This window comes from Equus caballus, chromosome X (assembly GCF_041296265.1).
Source record: "Equus caballus isolate H_3958 breed thoroughbred chromosome X, TB-T2T, whole genome shotgun sequence".
Classification (NCBI taxonomy): Eukaryota; Metazoa; Chordata; class Mammalia; order Perissodactyla; family Equidae; genus Equus; species Equus caballus.
In genome coordinates this window covers 10,038,960-10,052,855 of record NC_091715.1, presented here as the reverse complement: position 1 = coordinate 10,052,855, position 13,896 = coordinate 10,038,960, and the positions used below count along the sequence as shown (strand labels likewise).

The window sequence follows — 13,896 nt, the reverse complement described above, 5'->3', positions numbered from 1 at the left end:
TTTCCAACTACATGCTACACTATTCTGGTAAAACCTGTAGCAACTTGTCCGTAACTCTTACTGGCTCTTTTAAATTACTACCAAAGTAATTACTGCCATAATTAATATAATTTAAATTGTCCAACAAAAGTGTGAGGCAATCAAAGGACACACCTCTTGGAGACTTTTTTGACTTCCAATGGATCACTCTTCCCCATACCCAGACTAAATTAATCTTAGAGAGGAAACTGAAACAATCTCAAGCCCCTTAATTTCCTCACAGAGGTAACAATGTGCTAAATCAGTTGCTTTAATTTTTTGCTATCTTGCTTAAACAACTTCAAATTATAGAAAAAAGAGTAACAAAACCAAAAAAGCACACCAACTATTCTGACACAGGGGAAGCATCTGTCTAATGCTCCCTCCTGACCATTCCTCAGTGGTTCTCTAGAGTCAGGTCTAAGCCCAACTCCTAAGGCAGAATACCCGGCCCCGCTGCCCATTCTCGGCTTTCGTCCTTTGGAAATGCAGTCAGGTGGAAGTGAAATTCAATTCTACTTGCTCAGCTCACGCCTCCTCCCTTGCCTTTGCCCTGGCACACGCTGCTGCCTCTGCTGGTGATGCCACCCGCCTTCACCTAACTCACTGCTGGGCCCTCAGGACGGCTCAGCTCGCTCATCACCAGCACTGGGAACCTTCCCCAGCAGCCCCCAGCCCAAGGTTGCTCCTCTCACAGAATTTTTAAGATACATAAACACAAAAGTTCCGTGCTGTGTCATGAGGGTGTAACAGATGTGCCTAATTCCAGTCTATCATATATCCCAGTATTTTGATAAGTCTCTAACTGCCTTAACTGGACAAAGCTGTATTGGACAGCACTGAATTGTCAGGTTCTTTATATCAAATTATAAAGCAGATTACGCTGTCTAACAACCTCCACCCAGATGACTGGTTGCACACATCTACCAAATTAAGTTTTAGAAATTCCTCAGGATTTGTCACATAATCTTATCAGGACACTTTGATAGTTCCTTTCTTCTTTCATAGTAATGTGGAATATCCTAATTTGTGCCATTATTCTGATCAAACAAATTTGAGGTATGCTAGACCCATACACCAGGAAACAGGGTACAATATTTTACATTTCACATCTATAATTCGGGGCCTCTGAGACATCCTATTTGGGAGTATGTTGGCATTTGCTAAAAACTAATAAACACACAAACATTTCTTTGATTCTAACTGCAGAGTTGGCTATAAACCTATATGGTGATATGGGTAATTATACAAACCATCTTATTTCCCACTGAATCTAACAAAAGCTAGCTTCATGCAATCTAAACACTAACATAACCATAATTAGCTTATGGATATTAAAAATGTTTCCTTTTTCTTATCTCAAAACGGCAAAACCCTTTGAAACTTCTTTAGTGTAAGCTGAATGAATAAAGGTATCCTACCATGTTATTTTCAGAACTTACCTTCAAATGCAATGTGAAGTCTTTTATACTCTGCAGTCTGCAATGACTGCCCAAAGGCAAAAATGTTCACCAAGGTTAAAATATGACTTTAGCAATTCAGCTAAATTCTACAAAGAAATCTGTGTAAGAAAAGCACACTCCATAGGTCATAAATCTTACCTTAATTATTCAGTTCAAGCATCATCATTATCTGGAAAGAAAAAATTAGAAAGCTCACCTTAGCCAATGTATATTGAATTTGTTTTTATAATTTTAATAGTAAAAACAAGAATTAAAAGGTGAAAGAAATATCTGACTTCTATTAGCAGCTAGATTCTTAATTTAAAAGGAAAACTATACCTGAAAGCTGTCCATGACCTTTCTCAGCCTAAAAAAAGTTCTAGAATCAAACAGTACACTTTAATCCTAGTTTTTTCAGTTTCTCACCTGCCCATCCTTCTTTTGTAAGTTTCACAATCAGACAGCTGTAAAATTTTGTTAAGATGAAATGTAAAATGTTTCATTCATTCTTCAAAATTTGCCCCAATTTTTTTTTTTAAAGATTGGCACCTGAGCTAACAACTGTTGCCAATCTTCTTTTTTTCTTCTTCTTTTCCCCAAAGCCCCCCAGGTACATAGTTGTATATTCTAGTTGTAGGTCCTTCTAGTTGTGCTATGTGGGGCGCCACCTCAGCGTGGCCTGATGAGCGGTGCCATGTCCACGCCCAGGATCCAAATTGGCAAAACCCTGGGCCTCCAAAGCGGAGTGAACAAACCCAACCACTCAGCCACGGGGCCGGCCCCCAAATTTTGAGTGGCTTAGAATAATCACATCCTATAGAATAAAATGCAGCTAAGACAAACAAGGAAAAAGACGAGCCACGTGGAGGAGGGACACCAGCACGACACAGGAAGAGTTGGGCTAAGGCCAAGGCAGGACATAGAGTGGGGAAGCTTTTGGGCAGCCAAGGCAGAGGGGAAAACTTTCTCGTGACCAAATAGAAGCTGCTCTTGCCAAGGGCCAGGAACGTAGACCCTGGGCAAGCTACTTGACATCCTGAAGCTCCCGGGACAACGAGGACAACAGTACGCATCTCTAGGGCAGTTGGGAAGATTCACTGGGATGTGGACAACACTCACCACAGTGCCACGCTCATTACAGGAGCGCAGAAAGTTTCTGTGGAATGAATGCATGAAGAAGGCTTCACTGGCAGTTTTATGGAAAGGTTTCTTTTATGTCTATTTCTTAAGTCACATTTCACTGAGAGTCTTGAGCAGAACAAAGGAGAGAATTATGCAGGAGACACTAGGCAGCCAAGGATCCTAGCCCTAAGGATAAATTCAACGTGAAGGCTTCCCAGTGGCGACCGTGCGGAGCTGTGCTAGCCTCTCTCTGGCTAAACCAAAGAGGTCTTCCCAACTCCCCTCCCTTGCTTTTGTAAAGCACAGGGCATTTTTGTGGGACTTAGAAATTTTGCGGGACTTAACTTATAAATTCAACCAATCCAAAAAAGAGACTCTTCAAAATCGTGACATTTGGGGTTAAAGATAAAATAACAATAACAACGACAACTGCAACAGCTAACACTGACTGAGTCCTGTAAGCCATTTACTCTGCTCCGCTGCATTCACTGCTCACAACAAGTCTCTCATTAGCCCTACACTACAAATGAGGACACTGACTCAGAGAGGTTACACACCTTGCTCGAGGTCACAGAGCTAGTAAAAGGTGGGAGTGAGATGTGAATGCAGCCGACTGACTGCTCTAAAGCCCAGCACCTAACCCACTAGGCTCAGCTGCCTTCACAGTGATTTCTGAGGGTTTTCCTGTTGCCCCTGCAGGTATAACGAAAATAAGTAGTTGCAATGGTAAGTCTTTCAACTGCTTGCTTTGTTTCAAGATCTGCACAAAAATGAGTTAACCTGACGGAACTAATAGTATTCAATCCATTGGCAGGTCGTATAAAGCACATCTGAGTGTGCCTAAGTTTTATTAGAGTTTTGATAGTTTAAAGATGTTTGAAATGAACTGTAAATCAAATGTCTGCAGAACTCTGAAGCATCTCCCCAGAGACCTAGCGTTCCATGGAGCGGGCAGGAAAGCAGTTTTTCAACAAGCACCTAGTGAGCGTCTCCTGTGTGCCAGACACTGAGGGTGCAAGCCACACCCAGTCCCTGCCTTGTGGAGCTTGTAGTTGGGGGAGGTGACAAGCCGCACAAAACCCACGTGCCTTACAACTGTGGCAAGGCCTACAAATGAGAGGTATATGGTACAGAGAACAACAATTCACACTCAATCCAAAACCAAAGAACAGCTTAAATAGTGCAGGGTAGCGTGCCCCGAGTCTCCCTCAGCGACAGAGAGATCGATGTGTAAGCCTGCGGCTCCCTCAGTCGGGCCCAGGCCCCACGTAAGCATCTCATGGAGCAGCTCAGGGAGCTGCGTGAGTCCAGCCATCAGGGGGACTTCATTTTCATACAACACGATCCTCTAATACAGCCAGCAACTTCACTGGCCACTCAGTTAAAGAAAAAGTGGTCACTTCCAGCCCCCAGGAAAGCTGGGCTGCATTCCACTGTGTTAGTGAGAGTCCTCACACCAGTTTCCAGTGTGCGCTGCTCCAAAGCAATGTCTCAAGGATCATATCAGCTGCATGCTGTCCTTAGAACGCAGCCTCACCAAGGTCAGATTCCACTGCAGGGAGGTAACTCTGACCCAAGGCAAGCTCAGCAGCAGGAGGAGAAAACTGTGGGAAGAGGGGAGGGAGCTGGAACCAGGAAGTGGGACCAGGCCAGGCCAAGGCCCTGCCAAGGTAGTGTGGCCCATACTGGGAGAGCCCAAGGTAGGCCCAAGCACCTGGAGCCTGGAGAAAAAGAAGAGTGCTGTGCGGATGGCACTGGAGGCAGACGCCCGGAGTGGGCAAGGCCTTAGAAGCCACGAGAAGGATTTGTGCCTATCCCCTCACAGTAATGGGAAGCCTGAAATAGCTTCAGCATCGGGCAACCTGATCAGATATGGAGTCCTTCTGTAACTGGCTGCTGTCAGGGGAAGAGGAAGGTGTCAGGCAGAGCTTCCAAGGATGCCCTTACCATCCCTCTCAACTACCTCAGGTGTCAGCTGGCTTTGGGACTGAAAATCACAGCTCTCAGGCCTCATACTTGATCCTGCAGTAAGACATTCTGTGGCTCCATGCTTCACCTCGCTCCCTTTGAACCCCTCCTCTTGCTACCTGGCTAACTGCTGCTCGCCCTTGTAGATGCAGCCAGACCTCGTCTCCCACTGAAGCTCCTGCCCCTGTGCCCCTAACACGTCCTGCACCTGCACGTACCTCTATGCACAGAGGTAATACTGAAATCAGCACACTATGTCTAATAAAAACGAAACATGCTCTCTAAAAAGATACAGCTACATGGAAACGTATTATACCATTATAAAAATGCCCATACTTGGGGGCCAGCCCCGTGGCCAAGGGGTGAAGTTCAAGCACTCTGCTTCAGCGGCCCAGGGTTTTGCCAATTCGAATCCTGGGCGCAGATGTGGCACCACTCATCAGGCCATGTTGAGGCGGCATCCCACATGCCACAACTAGAAGGACCCAGGACTAAAAATGCACAACTATGTACCGGGGGGCTTTGGGAGAAAAAGGAAAAAATAATTTTTAAAAAAATGCCCATACTTTTCCCCCAGTTGTCAATTTTCTAGGCTATACCAAAAAATACATCCCCATACTATTCTAAAACCATCTTTTCTCAAAAAGAAAGAAAATGAAAATTCGCGAGATTGTTCACAGTAGGGAGAATGGAAATGACCTGAATGCCTAATTGGGGGATGCTGTGCACACCTTCAGGAGACACAGAGACGTGGGACTGTAGAAATACACTGTTGAGTGGTAAACCCAAATAGTATGCACACCATGATCACACCAGGTAAAAGTTTACAATTTTATATTAAAGTGTACAAGAAAACTTAAAATGATCAATACCAAGTTCAATCTTCAAAGTTCTGATTTGGTTGCAAAGTCATAATATCTTTTTAATATCAAAAGCATTTTTTAAAGTTTCATTTTCATTTAAAGCCTAGCTTGATTGACTGCTGCAATTAAAATGAAATGGAAACGATTTTCTTTTAAATTTTCTTCAAATACTGCTGTCCACCAGACCTCAAGGATAATCACTTCCTAAATTTTTCTGTAAGTCAGATTACATTAAAAAAAAACTCAGTATGACACTAAAAACACAAGCAACGAATGAAAAAATAGATAAACTGAACTTCATCAAAGTAAAAAACTTTTTTTTTAAAGATTGGCACCTGGGCTAACAACTGTTGCCAATCTTCTTTTTTTTTAATAGCATGGCACCTGGGCTAACAACTGTTGCCAATCTTCTTTTTTTTTAATGGCATGGCACCTGGGCTAACAACTGTTGCCAATCTTTTTTTTTTTTTTCCTGCTTTATCTCCCCAAACCCCCCCTGTACACAGTTGTATATCTTAGTTGCATGTCCTTCTAGTTGTGGGATGTGGGACGCCGCCTCAACGTGGCCTGACGAGCGGTGCCATGTCCGCGCCCAGGATCCGAACCCTGGGCTGCCGCAGCAGAGTGCGCGAACTTATCCACTCAGCCACGGAGCCGGCCCCAAAGTAAAAATCTTTTGTGCTTCAAAGGACACTGTCAAGAAAGTGAAAAGACAACCCACAGAATGGGAGAAAATACTTGCAAACCATACATCTGATAAAGGACTTATATCGAGAATATATAAAGAACTCTTACAACTCATCAATAAAATAAACAACCCAATTTAAAAATGGGCAAAAATGGTCAACATCATTAGCCAGTAGGGAAATGCAAATCAAAACTACAATGAGATACCTCTTCACACCCACTAGGATGGCTATAACCAAAAAGACAAACAAGTGTTGATGAAGATGTGGAGAAACTGGCACCCTCATTCACTGTTGGTGGGTAAAATGGGGCAATGATAATGGAAAACAACCTGGCAGTTCCTCAAAAAGTTAGCACAACCAGAAGGACCTACAACTAGAATATACAACTACGTACTGGGGGGGCTTTGGGGAGAAGAAGGAAAATAAAAAAGACTGGCAACAGCTGTTAGCTCAGGTGCCAATCTAAAATAAAAAGAAAAGTTAAACATAGAGTTACCATATGACCCAGCAATTCCTCTGTTAGGTATATACCTAAGAGAAATGAAAACATATGTCCACACAAAAACTTGTCCATGAATATGCATAGCAGCATTATTGATAATAGCCAAAAAGTGGAAACAACTCAAATGTCCATCAACTGGTGAACAGATAAACAAAATGTGCCATATCCACACAAGGGAAGATCAATCAGCCATAAAAAGGAGTGAAGCACTGATAGAGCACAGATGAACATCAAAAACATTCTAAGCAAGAGCCACATACAAAAGCTCGCATATTATATGATTCCATTTATATGAAATGTTCAGAATAGGCAAATCCGTAGACAGAAAGTAGATTCGTGGTTCCAGAGAAGGGGCAGGGAGAGGTAAATGGGGAGTGACTGCTAATGGGTACTGGGTTTCTCTGGGGGTGGGGGAAGTGATAAAAATATTCTGGAATTAGTAGTGCACAACTTTGTGAATATACTAAAAACCACTGAACTGTATAGATCTGAAAGAGTGAATTTTATGGTATGTGAGTTACATCTAAAGAATTCAGATATTTATAGATACACACACACACATAAATATATATAGCCTAAGAATTAGCAGTAAGACCCCAAAATTAGATTTACATAGAACCACAAATGATCTCCTTGTGCCTTCAGCAGTGTCCCTTTAAATAAACCAGGTACAGCCCAGTAGATCCTACCTGAGGATTACAGTACCATGTGCTGGCACCCACGCATGTTGTCTATGGCACACACTAACCTGAATGGGCAGTTGGATAAGTAGTCACCGGCAGGAAAGAAAATGAACCATGTTTTCAGCAGATACCTCAAAACTAAAGAGAAAAGAGAACACTGCGTATCAACGCTTTCCTGTTCCTAACACTATCTGCCAGCTTTTCTACTGTATACTTTCATTGCACCACCAATTGTTTAGGGACAGTTTATCAGCAGTACCCTTTTCTCTGGCCCTCTCCAAGCCCCTGCTGGCTTCCAAAGCCGACCACTACAATAAACCATGGGGAAGGCACAGCCAAGCATGGAAAATATAAATCTCTAACAGGAATGTTTGTATGGATTAAAGGTAGACATTTTTTATTGATGATGGATCTAATTGCCTCCATGCTTACAGATAACTAAACTGTTTATTTCTTCATTATATAAGGTTTTATTATATAAGGTTTTGAGCATGGCATTCAAAAAGATATCCAACCCTACTTTACAAGCCTGTCCCAATTATATCCCTACGACTCACCATGCCCACACCCATCAAAGGCATTTACTGTCCAGCATTTGCTCAGGCCCTTATGGTGGCCTGAGAGGCTCCTCCCTACACCTCAACAGCTAAGAAAAGCCTAGCTATCCAAAGGCCTAGTTCCCATCACCTCACCCAAGAAGCCTTCTATGGCCACCCCCAGAAACCTAACCTTCCTCTCTTTTTCACTCTCATAATCATTTCCACGTCTATTACAGCTCTCACTCACCTAGGCTCTCACCACCGTCAGCTGCGTAGGTGTCTATTTCCTAACTACAATGTCAGCTCCCTGGGAGGGGCACACAACACCTAATTCGATCCATTCATTTGTCCTTTTTTGTTCTATAATATCTTGTACCAAACTTGACAAATGGTGAGGAACCAAATAAATCCTAAACTAAGAACAAAGAGTAAATTACTTCCCCCTTTAGTCTTGTTATTCTATTCTTATTTTTCTGTTTGTATTTTAGGCACTTACAATGCTTTGTTTCTCTATTCAATCAGCTCTTCCCCCATTCTATTTTTGGGGTCTATTACAATGTGTGGGAAGGGACAAAAAAATTGATTCTTACTTGCAAGTCTAAGGAGAAAACCACTTTAAAATAAGTACTATGGACTACCACAGGGAGCTGGGAAATGGTGAAAACAACATTCCTCTAATAAGCCACCACAGGGAGAGTGGGCTGCGTTTCTAAACTGCTTTTCTCAAAATTTCAAATTTTGAAACACTTACTCTGTAACCCCCTGACTATAGTTCTCACTTCCAAAACCTCAAATTGAATTTATCACTCCTGGTTTAAATTTAGGAACAGATTTTTTTTTTCAAAATCACACGGTCCTTTTGCATTTACCCCAAGTATCCTAACTAGAGACATACCACTTAACTGCATTTCATTTCATAGCTTGAGAAACTGAGACTCAAAGACACTAACCAAGGGAAAAAAAGCATGGATAATCTTTAAATTATTTCTATTTTCGCTTGAGCTGTATTTATTTCCTTATATCTTAATATCAGCGTGTCTCACTTAGCCTAATTAGTTCCACTCTGTTTCCAGTCTTCCTGGTTGTCTCGCTGAAATGTATGAGTAAAAAGCAAGTCAAGGAAGTCATTAAGTCTCATGGGTGCTATTTCTACAAGAAGTCAACAACAAAAAAAGAAAGAATTAAGCAAAGTACCATAGGAAGAGACCAGCTTGGAAGCACAACTTGTCAGGTGAAATAAATTATCTAGTTGAGCACTGTCCCACAGAAAGACAACTAGAGATGGAGAACACTGTCAATGAAACTACACTGTCACGATGTCAGAGCAGCTCGCCCTATTTAAAGAACCCATTTCAATAAGTATACTTTTTTGAAGATGAGTCATCTAATTAAACTTTTAAGAAATATATACTCTCAGTTTTGCTTAAAACAGGGCACCTCTGTAGTTAAGTACACTAGTTAATCATTAATAGTGGTGGAGAGAGTGGGAAAGGAGAGAGGAGAAAAAACAGATTTGGTTAAGGAACTAAACCTTCTTAAACCACTCTGAAAGTACAGAGCAGCATGACCCAACAGAACTTTCTGCAATGATGGAAATGTTTTCCATCTGTGCTGTCCAATACACTAGTTACTAAGCACATGTGGCTACTGAGTACTTGAAATGTGGCTGGTCCAAGTAAGGAACTGAATTTTTAACTTTAATTCGTTTAAATTTCAACTGCTACATGAGTACTGTACTGGGCAGTGCAGGTATAGAGCGCGCTTAATTGGGAGGCCATGAAGGAGCTGCAGGGGGAAAATGCACCTCCTAGAATCTCAGGTACAATAAGGATGAGTGTATGGGTGGAAGCGTGTGGGCTTCAGCTGTTCTCTGGAAGGAGTAAAAAAGGTTTCACCAGATTCTTAAAGGAATCTGGACCTCAAGAAATGGTCGATACATGTCCACATCATTCATATGTTACGGGTGATCCCTTTGTGTGGTTCATGACACCCTCGAGACTTTCATCTTTACGTGGCAGCACTATTTCCCTTCTCTCCCTCACCTGTGAGACTTCATTAATATTACACTTTGACCACAAACTGTGAGGGTTCAGTGAACACATTTACTCACGGGAAACTGCTAATCCTGGAAGTGAGGATAACATTTTGTTCTTTCTTTTGTTTTATGAGGCCCTTAAAAGGAACAAGCATAAATCTACCTGTAATAAGAAACTCACCTGTAAAAGGCACTTAAAATGCATGACAATAATAAAAAGAAGGGGGACAGTTTAAGGTTGCACTTTGGGGGACAGAATTAAAATGCAAAACGGATAAAGGTCACAAGATAGGAATCCTGGGAATTACAGCTAGGTATTTTAGGAAGAAGAATGCATTGTGAAAGAAATGAATTTGAATATACATGTTAGAAAAATATACTGAAGCAGCAAAACACAAATTAAATATGACCTGCAACGATCTGCTGTAACTTAAGGGAGCATTGGTCTGACCCCTCTCTTCAAGTTCGGTAAGAAACCAGGCGTCTTTTATTTGGAGCAGAAAAGGGTAAGGGCTGGAGAACTCACACAGAACTCAGGGGAGAGCTAGTATGCAAACATGGCCCAGGAGGCATGGAGCCACAGCAAAGGAGAACTTCTTGGCTACTAGAGAAAGTAAGAGGAGTGGGGATTTCCCAAAACGATATATTTCAAGAAGACAGCTCTATGTTTGGTATATAGGACTCAACTAGATTAGAAGCTCCCATTCTGCAGGGAAGTTGTCACCAGGTCAAAATGAGAAGAAATGTAAGAGAACTGCAGGTAGCTTTCCAGAAAGTTCACCTCATCCCACTTTTCCATCAACAATGCCCCAGTTTGCCCCCACCAAGGTACTGAAACTGACTGCTTACAAAAAGCGTTCCAAGCTCAAACTTACTCTGCCATCACTACCCATTTCACCTCTATGTCTGATCAACTCTCCATGCCGCCCACTACACCCAGGCTCCAAACCCCTCCATCCTCATGAAGGTCAGCAGAAGTCACCAAAGACCTCCTAATAGCCAATCCAAGGGCTTCTCCTCAGCCCTCGTCTAAATGCCCTAAGGTACACGCAACCCTCAAGTAAATAAAGACAAGACTGCTTCTCTTAGGACTTCACTGTGTATGCTTCTAGAAAACACCCTCATGGCTGACCAATGTCCACACTGGAGGCCCACCCAGTAGAGAGTGAATTCTCTCAGATACAGCCATTTGCCTGGATGTACAGGACATAAAATCTCAGAAGGGTACTCAAGGCATTTTTTTTAAACAAATAAAGTAATGGAGGCCCAACTGGGAAAGGGTCTTGCAAAGTATCACACCTCTAGCTGGAGGCAGAGGTGGGACCTTCAAGTCTTAGTCCGGACTTGGCCACCATTACTGCCTCTACTAGGTCTAAACAGCCAGGCAGTGACCGTGAAAATGCCTCCTACTTAATCGTCCATAAAACAACTCTGACAATAGGTTCCACTTCCTCTCTCCCTCACTCTTAGCTTTCTGCAACCTAGATGGCTCCCTTTTCTAACAAGCTCTTAAAGTAGGTATATCACAAGGCTGAAGCCCTTAGCTCTTGCCAAACCATATCTTTCTGAGATAAAACCCAGTGATTGCTAAACTAAAGTCCACCACTGCCCTGCCACTCCTTGGGGGCCAGACAAGAATTCCAATCCCTTTTATAATATGTTCATCTGGCATCCTGATGGCAGTTCAAATTCAACATATCTCAACCCAAGCTATTTTCCTCATTTCCAAAAGCTGTCTCCTGTCTTCCCCACTTTATTCACCCACACAAGAAACGTGTTCACTTCCCTCCCTACCTATTGCCATTGTCTTGTTTGTTCAAATAACAAATGCTATGACCATAGTAACATTAGCCACTGCTGCTTACTAAATATCTACTAAGTATCTGGCACAAGGCACCTTCAAATCACCTGCAAGTTGGACACTATCATCCATATTTTATAGATCAATAAATACAAGTTTACAAAGATTAAATAACTTCCCCCGGTCCAACTAAACAGGGCAGGTCAAACCTGTTTCCTTTACTCCCACCAAAGGACAGAAAAGGTATAAGAAATCTACAAAGCCAAAAAGTACAAGAGAGAACAACTCTTGATGGTAGATGAGAAGTGGCAACAATATTGAAAAGATGGAAAGCAAATGGTCCAGCAGTGACAAACTGAAGGGACAAGAAACCTAACTCGGGAGAAGTGGCTCACAATGAGAAAGCCAATTCCCACCACAGACCTGGAGAGGCACAGGCCCTAGAGAGCACACAGGCACTGGATGCTTACTGAGCCAGGCCAGCCCAGGCTGAGAGCACAAGGGTTTCTCCAAAAGACCCCATGACCACCGCCCCTGCACCCGGTGGCCCCTTCCTCCACCAGCAGACTGACTTCCTAAAGCGTGTGCAGCAGAAAATGGGGATGAAATACTACAGACAACAGGGAGGAGGGGGGTCATGGGAAAGTCTGCACAGGAAACAGAGGCAGGGCAGGCTTTTTTAAATTTCTGAGGGAACCACACAGATACTGGACGTTTACAGGACACCGGGCAAACTGGCGCTCGAGGGAGTTCACAGTTTCAACATTAGATCGCACCACATTCCTTTCGATGACATCCTATCTTTGCGAAGCTGGCTTTTCCAGGCCTGATGTAATAAAAGTCAAGGACTGTGCAAACATTAATGTGGAACAGGATGAGGGTGGCAGCTGTTTGCTCCAATGGAACTCATTCCAGAAAATGCTCTGCATTCCCCAACGTGTGGTCCTCAAGCGGTTCTTTGTTCTGTTCTAACTTCCAACTAAACCATGTATGTTTTCAGGTGTGTTTATCTAATCACTGCTCTGACTGAATACGCGAGCATGAAACCGCACAGACTCGAGCAGTCACTTAGCTATATACTGTAGCCCAGTGAGTTCTCACGTTTTGAACTTGTTCAATCATTTAAACACTCTACTTGTTAGGGTTCTCCAGAGCAAATTCTACAAATAGAAATCTGTAAGGCTTTTTTCAGGCTTATCTAACACTGATAACACAACCACTCTTATGAGAACTAATCTTCTGCAAGCTATCAGCCTCTGCACCCAAAAACCTAATCCAATTCACAAGAACTTGGAATTAAAACAGTGCTGTTTACACTGAACTAACAGTTCAGTTCGTTAGTTTACGCTGCTCTGCTATCCTCCACACTTGGGTAATGAATGTAGCCATAGAATGAATGTATCAAGTTGTTCCATACTGTTTCTCCATTCCCCTCAAACAACAGCATACATTTGCAAGGCGTCAGGCCTCCGACAAAAGTCGAGTCTGCGTCCAGGTTTCCGGCTATGAAATGAGCCGGGTTCGGTGAAGCCGAATGTGAAGCCTCCACTGCCTGCTTCACTTTTATATTTCTTCCAAAATACGTAACTCTCTTTCTCTTGACCCCATGCTGACCTAGCTGTTACCTTGCTTACATTCCTTTACATCTAGTCCTCCTCTCTGCGTTCATGATAAGCAACGGCATTCTAAACCCTGTACCCACCATGGTCAAAAACTAACAAAAAGGGAAGGAGGAGGGTGAAAGGGGTGATTAGGCACATGTGTGTGGTGATGGATTGTACTTAGTCTTTGGGTGGTGAACATGATGTAATCTACACAGAAAACAAAATATATAACGATGTAGACCTGAAATTTATATAATGTTATAAACCAAAGCTACTGCAATAAAAACAAATTAACAGAAAGTAGTCCAGAATGTGGAAATACCCAGAGCTCAACTTCACAACATGTACAATATCAAGATTCACCTTGGGAAACAGAGATTTCTCCTCCAAGTTATCCACGGAGCCCAGGCAGCCCCAGGCTTCCTGGCACGCTCCCTGGGGACTGCCTCCAGCCCAGACAGCCAGGCCTCCCTCCACCTACACACCTGGGTCCCCCAGGTCTCCTCCCTCAGGTCTCCTGACCTTTTAGTTGCATCACAGCTTTCCAAACTCCCTGAGGCATTTTGTGAATTCACCCCCCACCAGAAAAATCCTTATTAAACGCTCTCTGTGATGACCTACTTAGTCACA

At 42.9% G+C, this 13,896-nt stretch overlaps 1 protein-coding gene across 3 annotated transcripts in view; it reads right to left on the bottom strand.

Annotated features, from left to right (window-relative positions):
• Positions 1–13,896, bottom strand: part of RAB9A (RAB9A, member RAS oncogene family) — a 29,272-nt gene that overhangs the window by 2,650 nt on the left and 12,726 nt on the right. For 2 of the 3 annotated variants that reach the window (XM_014728762.3, XM_014728761.3), the window contains exon 2: positions 1,620–1,650. The gene's annotated coding sequence lies outside the window, so the exon portion shown is untranslated. Of the gene's footprint in view, positions 1–1,619; positions 1,651–7,352; positions 7,426–13,896 lie in introns of all 3 variants that reach the window. The other variant, XM_005613989.4, reaches the window with a different exon arrangement.